Below are 8913 nucleotides of genomic sequence, written 5' to 3' on the forward strand. Positions count from 1 at the left end.
TCAATGAACTCAGTACTATAAACATGATAATACAGTAAAGTATCATGATATGTCTGTATCATAAAGGTATAACACGGCTTTATATGTGCAGAAATGTTTCACTTACCGTAGGAAAACAAATAATTACAATGCTAAAGGTGTAAAAAGCAGTGGCATAAAGACGTAACCCATAGAAAAATACAGTAATTCATGGTAAATTTCCAATAATATACATTACACTGGGCTAATAATGTACACACATATTACCATACATACACTAGGTATTGCTACAATAAAAGCGGAGTCTTATTTTAGATTTATAAAGTGCAATAAAGTCGTGAAATGAATCCTCATTCGATACGTCAGGCGAAGGCGTAGGGGAGTAATACAGTGGAGGAAAGGAGGAAGGTGGAGTGAGGGTGGGGAATTTCCAGAGGGAGGGAGTGTAGAGCGTGGAAATATCATCTTTATCTGCACATTCGAGTAGGAAGGAGAAGTGGTGAGGGATAAGTCTCTTGGCAGCCATGCCAGGGGGGTAAGGTGAATGAAGGGGGAGGGGGAGGGAGAGGAGGGGAGTCACTGCTACAGCCAAACCTCACTTCCATGTTCTAGTGGCAGTAGGAAGGGTAGAAAGAGTGAGATACATCACACAAGGCACTGAGGGGATAGGCAGAGAGTGAGATAGGGCAGGAGAGGGCTCAACCCCCACTCTGTTGGTGGGCTGGAATCCTCCTCCCTCCCTCTCAACTCGTAGCTGGGATGGTCATGGAGTAGGTTACATCAAGTAAGAAGCAGGAAAATTTCTATCTATCTATCTATTGCCAGACGCCTCAATCACGTTTGGGGTGGCCACAAACAAATCGCCTCCACGTTTTCCTGTCACCCGCCATTTCACTGCCCTGCTCCCAACTCACACCCCCCTCTCTCATATATCTCTCCACCCCATCCCTCCATCTCATCCTCGGCCTCCCCCTCCCTCTTCCCCCCTCCACCTCACTCACATACACTCTCATCGTCAGTCTTTCATCCTCCATCCTCTCCACATGGCCAAACCACCTCAGTGTGTTCCTCATAACGCTTCCTATCACATCCACATCCACACCACAACGCTCCTTTATATCCTGATTCGTCAGCCTGTCTCTCCATGTGACTCCACAGGCTCCTCTTAAATAACTCATTTCCACTGCTCTCTCTCTTGACTTGTGTCCTTCCAACAACGTCCAAGCTTCACTTCCATAAGTTAGAGTTGGTATCACAATACTATCATGTAGTAACTTTTTCACTTCCATGCTCACTTCCCTGTTTCTTATCACTGCTTTCAAAGAACCAGCAACCTTTCTTCCCTGCTGTACGCTTTCAAGCACTTCACCCTCCAAACCTCCATCCTTACTCATCACACTACCCATGTACTTAAACGTACTCACATTTCCCAATTCCTCACCATCCAACCTCGCTGTACATTCACTGATTTCACCTCTCTCAAAGACCATCACTTTACTCTTCCCTACATTCACCTTTAGATTCCGTGTCTTACTTTCCCAAACTCATCCACCAAGCCTTGCAGCTCCCCTTCGTCTTCACTCAACAACACAGTATCATCTCCAAACAACAGTACAGGGAGTTTCCAAACACTATCCTCTCTCACCAAGACCACTCCAACATCCACTAGCCTACCTTGTACCTCTTTTATTACTCCATCCATGTAAAGATTGAACAACCGTGGAGACATGACACATCCCCGTTTCATTGAACCCAACCTTCAAAGAGAAAAATTCACTTAGTTCACCATCCACATGCACTGCAGCCTTAACACCATCATACATACTCTTCACAGCATTCAACAATTTCCCATCTACTCCATATACTCTTAATACTTTCCACAATCCTTGTCCATCCACCCTTTCATATGCTTTCTCCAAATCCATGAAAGCCGCATACAACTTCTTTCCCTTCTCTAGAAACTTTTCCACTAAAGATCTAAGAATGAATATCTGATCTACACAATCTCATCCCTTCCTAAAGCCTCTCTGTTCTTTTCCAACTAATTCCTCTGTTCTTTCTCTAACTCTGTCAATAAGTATCCTACCACACACTTTTCCTGTTATACTAAGAAGACAAATGCCCCTATGATTACCACACACTTCTTTTTCCCCTTTTCCTTTGTACAAGGGAATAATTATACCTGACTTCCAATCCTCCAGGACTCTACCTTCCTCCCAGGCCAATCTGCACATCTTCCACATCCATTCTACTACTATCTCTCCCCCATGCTTCAGCATTTCACCACACACTCCATCAATTCCTGGGTCTTTCCCCAGTTTAACTTTCTTCATTGCTTCCACAACTTCTATCCTACTGATTTCTTCCTGTCTTCTCACCTCCCTCCTTCTCCCAGCCATTCCCCAGCCACTTATACTTGCATTACTTCCATCCCGTATCTTCAACAATTCCTAAAAGTGTTTTCTCCATCTGCTCACTTTTTCTCCCTTCTCCACTAGTAATCTACCATTTTTATTTTTCACTCCCCTGCTAACCTCACTTCCACCCTGTCTTACTCTCTTCACCTCTATCCAGAACATTTTCTTACAGTCCCTCCACTTTACACTCAAATTCCTTTCAACTTCCTTATCCACTCTCTTCTTTCTCTTATTAATCTTTTCACCTCTCTCTTTCTTTCTACATGTAACTCTCTCTTCCGCCTCTCAACTTCTTCCACGCCCCTATTTCTCATCCATTCATTGTATGCTTTCTTCTTTTGTGCCACAGTCTGTCTCACCTCTTCAGTCCACCACACTGTTCCTTGCACCCCCCCCTTCATCTTCTCTTCCTCCCACACACCACATCACATGCTGTGCATACTTCTTCTGTAAATATCCTGCACACACCTTCCACGTCCCCCATCTGCTCCAGTCCATATATGCCCAATCGTTCCTCCACTTCACTCTTATACTCTGCCTTTTTCTCATCTTCTTGTAACCTTTCCACTCTCCTCACAACTACTCCTTCCTCTCGTCTTTCTCTTCTTCTATTTCTCCATCTTACTTGGATCCTAATTCTGGCCAGCACCAAGTAGTGGTCAGAAAGTCCACTCTCCCAACCTCTATATGCTCTTGCATCCATTACACATCTTCGCATCCTTTCATCCACACACGCATAATCAATCATTGCCTTCCTTTCATTCAGTTCACCACCCACCTTTCTCATCCCATGCCATGTATACCTGTGGATCATTTTATGCCTGAAGAGGGTATTGGCTATCACCAACCCCCTCCCAGCACAAATGTCCACTAACGCACTGCCATTCTCATCTATCGCAGCAGGTACACCCCACTCACCAACTACTCCATCCACCTTCACATTCCCTACTTTACCATTCATATCACCCATCAAAAACACTCTCTCATTCCTTCCAAACTTTTCCATGCACATTGTCAAGAATCAAATTCGCGACATTTTCCTTTTGTGAGGAGCCACGAACTATTAGTGGAAAACTCACTGTTTATCGTTCAGTTAACCGCTCATTCGGATGGAAGCTTTGTCAAATCAATATTTCGTTGTCATGCGTGATCGTCTCTGTGTGAGACATTAGCGCTTCCGCTGAGCGATTTGTTTTGGGCGCGTTTCACTCACTTGACTGTTAAAAAAATGCGGCCTACTGCTCCCCCTTTTTTCCCAAGACTTACGCAGTCCAGTTGTTGCTCTGACGGAGAGAGGTCCTGTGCCAGAAGTGTGAGAGGTCAGCTAGCACCCAAGCTCCACTAGTGCAGTCGTCCAGTGCTCCCACCCTTGGTGATACAAAGCATTCATCGACTAGTATTTCCTTTTTGTATTTTCTTAGACTTAAGAGTTTAATTCAGGTGTTTTTCTTAGGCGTAAGGATTTAGCTCTTGTGTGAGTGAGTGCAATCTCATTAATTTGATTTTGAATTGTAACGTTAAATTTATTTTGTAATCAATAAATTTAACAGTTCTTTTTCTTGAGCTTAATGTAAAGTAAACTCTTGTTTCATTTCTCCATAATTAAGCTTATTTTCCATATAGCTCCTAGCTTGCATAAACGTTTTGCCTTTCATAACTGGTACTAGACCAGTCTTGTATTAAACTTAAAATCCGTTGTGCCTTCTAGGAGTTAAGCATCAGCAAGAACCTGATGTTAGTATTAGTTATTTATTGTCAGGGGTGAAGTAACTTTCTCCAGAGGCTACAGTACTAATGAACAGCAATTGAGTGATTAGTCTCTGCTGTGTACTGTCGAGAAAGTTATATAAATTCTCGTTCTTAGAGAATCGTTGCTTGATTTAGCAAGACAATCATTGTCCCTGCTCTTTAATATCAATTAAATAACATTTAAGCATTTATTTTAAAAACACCGTGATATTATAAAAACCCCGTGACACACACTTCCACATTTGTCCAGAACTCTTCTCTCACTCTGCTAGCACGATCTTGCGTTGGCGCATACACACACACAATCGCCCACATTTGTATTCCAACTTTCAACCCTACCCACACAATCCTTGACCCAAGTGATCCATACTGTCTTATGCTCTTCTTCCATCTTTTACTCACAACTATACAAACTCCTTCCTTTGCCCTCTCATTTTCACCTACTCCTGCACATATACCCCGTTTTCTTACAGTCCCATTCTCTCACACTTTCTCCTCTCCATTTTGTTTCAGTTATCCCACATACATCCACTTTCGCACCCTCAAGCACCTGGACAATCTCTCTCTTTCACCTCATCATTCGCTCCTCTTACATTCCATGTTGCCATTACCAAGTCCTTTGTCCGGTCCTGGGTCGTCATCGTTTGGTCAGTCCTTGTCCGAGGCTTTTTGTTTGACTTTTCAGTTAGTTGTTTTCTGGGGAGGGGCACTAACCCTCCGCCAACCCTTTTAGTCGTCTTTTACGACAAGCAGGGATACTAGGGGAGTATTCTTGAAAAGACCCTCTACCCCCAGGGGTAAATTTGAATTCAGTTTTTTTATTGCAATGGCTCTACCGGGTTTCTTAGACCAGAGTATCAAAGTAATGCAAACCCCCACCGGGCTGTTTAGGACCATAGGGGTTAATGGTTTTTGGATGTAACTGGAAAACCAGTACTGGGAACTGGATGATACTGGGTCATGTGAAGCTGACGGCTGGAGGACTAAGATGGCCCAGTATGATGGCTGTAGCTCAGAAATTGCATGAGTATGAGCAAATTACTTTTCTTCTCTTTTTTAATAACATATCAGAGGAGGGAAAAATAAATGAACAAAAAAAAACAAACTAATCGACACCAGATTACTGGTGTCCTCTGTTCATAAAATATCTGTAACAGTTAGACTTGAGCAGCTGTAGGTTGGAGTTTTGAGGGAAACAACGCTGATGAAGTGAGTTCCAGAGAGATGCAGTTCGGGGAATGAAAGAATTCTGATAGGCAGAAGTTCTGCAATATGACTGAGTGACATTCCAGTAATGAGCGCTACCAGATGCCCGTGCAGCAAAAGGGAAGGCATGGAGAGGTGGCACAATGGACGCAACTTCGTCTGACCATTTGCTGTAAAAAATATCTGTAAAATAATGCAAGAGAGACAACATTCCTTCTTACCTGTAGGGGAGGTAGTTTATAAGTAATAGCAGGGTTATTAATAATTCTAACAGCTTTGTTCTGAATTTTGTCTAGTTGTTTTAATGCATCCTCTCCACATCCATTCCACAAGGGTGAGCAGTATTCAAGCTGAGAGTGCACATGACCTGTCTATGAGTAAATTGTATATATTTAGTTTTACTAGCATTAAATGAGACAAGGTTCTTTTGTCCCCATTCACTGATCATAGATAAGTCCTGATTTATGGAGATGGCCATACTGAGTTGAGAGTTAGAGATATCAGACTTTGTAAATGGGTGTTTGAGTGTGAATGAACTATGAAGTGTTTTCTGTATATGAATGGATGGGATTGTGGGTAACAGATAAGAGATCATCAATATGAATCAGGAACAGGGTTGGTGCCAGAACTTATCGCTGCGGCACGCTGGCGTTAATTGAGTGGAAATTGGAATATAGATCATTCTACTTTTACTCTTATTTTTCTGTCGCTGAGATATGAGGAAATCAAAGAAAGAAAAGACTTTAGTCCATAGCAAGGGAGTCTGGACAACAGGGGACGGTGCCATACTCCGTCAAAAGCTTTAGAAATATCCAGGGCTACTGCATGAGTTTCTCCAAGTAGGTCAATTGCTTGATGGATGGTATGAATCAGGAGATTGAGTATGTCAATGGTGGATCTTTCGTGGCGAAAACGTCTTTGTAAGAAATAATAATAATAATAATAACTAGAAAATAGAAATTGCCATTAACAATTCAACAGTTCATCACATGATAAGCTGTCACTGGACCTGATGATTTCAATGCCCTTCACATAGTGAGCACTTTGAAGTGAGGAGCTGGTGTAGAAGGGCCTCCCTAGAACAGTGTCAATCATGTAGGGTGAAGGTGAAATCAACAAAGTCCTCACTGAACAAAAAAGTCAGAGTCCAAACTACTTTCCATTGACCTCTGGAAGATCCCAGAAACTACTTGCCCAAATGGACCCATATTCATTTGAAACCTTCTCCCCAGTCTTGGCTATGTCCCACAAGTATTTCAAGTCTTTTTCTCCAGCGATTTCTGAGAATCCACAAATAGACTTTTTTTTTAAGGTTTTGAGATGTAATTGGAAAACCAGTACTGGGAACTAAATCATACTGGGTCATATGAAGCCAACAGTTTTGGGACTCAGATGGCCAAGTATGATGGCCGTAGCTTTGAAACTGAGTGAATACGAGCAATTTACTTCTCAAGAAAGAATAATAATAATGATAAATAGAACTCTGTAACTGTCATATGGACAGCCGCTAGGCTCCACCTACTGATTCTTCCAATGACCTTGACCCCATTGGGGAGATTTGGAATTTTTTCTCTACCAGCAATGATCCGTGGCAGTACACATAAACTGGGCCCTTCAGATTCCTTGTGCAGTCTCCGCTTCTCCTGGAATCATCATGAGATTATGAGGCACAAATAATAGTAATACTAATGCCAGCAATAACATGAGCCTCCACCTATGTAGCAGGTGGAGACTAATAATAATAATAATAATAATAATAATAATAACAATAATAATTAATAATAACTTGAAAACGGAAGGTGCCATTAGCAATTTCAGTAAGTCACCACATGACAAGCTATCGACGACGTGGTGATTTAAACACCCTAGATATAGTAGGCACTTTGGAGCGAAGTGCTGGTGTAGTAGGGCACCCCTAGAAGAGTGTCAAACAAGTTGGGGAAAGATAAATGCAACAAAATTCTCGCAGAGCAAAAATAGTAGAGCCCAAACAACTTCCCATTGACCCCTGGGCGATCTCAGAAACTGCTGGCCTATAGTTATGTTAGATCTGCTCCCTGACATTGGCAATGTCCCACAAAAATGTCAAGTCTGTGCCTTTAGCACTTTCTGTGAATCCATGAGTAGACTTTTTATAGGTGTTGGGATGTAGCTGGAAAACCAGAACAGGAACCTGGATGATACTGGGTCATATGAATCACGCAGCTTGGGGGACTCAGATGGCCAAGTATGATGGCCGTAGCTATGTAATTGAGTGAATATGAGCAATGTAATTCTTTGTAAGAAATAATAATAATAATAATAATAATAATAATAATAATAATAACAATAATAATAATAACGATAATGACAAGAACATTATAACTCACCAGTGGTGTGGTGGGTTGTAATAATAACTAGAAAACGAAATTTGCCATTCGTAGCTTCAGTAACTTACCACATAAAAATGTCATCCATCGTGTGCATGTGACCTCGGTATTAAATATTAAGGGAATTTTCAACTCTGACCTTGACTGTGACCTTGCGTTTGGATCAGGTTCATTCATACTTGACAGCCATACCTAGCATATCAATTTCTATTCATGAGTCATGTGTGGTGATTGTAGGTCAATATTTTTTTTACCTGTGACCCCAAACTGCTTCTCATTGACCTCTGGGTGATCTCAGAAACTACTGGCCCAAATGGGTCCATAGTCATTCTAGACCTACTTCCCGACCTTGGCTATGTCCCACAAGAATTTCAAGTCTGTCACTCTAGCGGTTTCTGCGAATCCGTTATTTTTTCTTTTATGTAACTGGAAAACCAGTCCTGGGAACTGGATGATGCTGGGTCATATGAAGCCGCCAGCTGGGGTATTCAGATGACGAAGTATGATGGCCGTTGCTTTGAAACTGAGGGGGATACAAGCAATTTACTTCTTCGTAAGAAAAAATAGAAGAAGAAGGATGATGATATCGAGAACAATTTAACTCACCACTGGTGTTGTGTTATAATAATAATAATAATAATAATAATAATAATAATATAATAATAATAATAATAATAATGATGATGATAATAATAATAATAATAATACCGTTAATGATAATAATAATAATAATAATAATAATAATAATAACCATCATCATCATCATAATCATAATCATAATCATAATAATACAAGGGGAAAGGTGATGCCCTGGAAAGAGGGAATTATACTGTACAGTAGAGGTATAAAGCTTTTGGACAATATAATGAAAGTAATGGAGAGAGTTGTAGAAGGTGTGATTAGAGAAAGAGTGAATGTTGATGACATGCAGTTTGGGTTTATGCCAGGCAAAGGGACCACTGATTCCATATTCATTGTTCGACAGCTTCGGGAAAAATAGAAGAAAAAAAAAAAAAAACTGTATTTTGTTTTTGTTGATTCTGAGAGGGACTTTGACAGAGTCCCTAGAGAGGTCGTGAAGTGGGCAATGAGAAAGCTTGGGATCGAGGAGTGGCTGGTTAGGGTGGTTTTGGCTATGTATGTGGGTGCTTACACCCAGGTGAGGGTGAATGGCAGTGTTATAAAGACCAGGC

This window comes from Coenobita brevimanus, chromosome 90, assembly GCF_032717465.1.
Source record: "Coenobita brevimanus isolate Jiangsu-jjx chromosome 90, ASM3271746v2, whole genome shotgun sequence".
Lineage (NCBI taxonomy): Eukaryota > Metazoa > Arthropoda > Malacostraca > Decapoda > Coenobitidae > Coenobita > Coenobita brevimanus.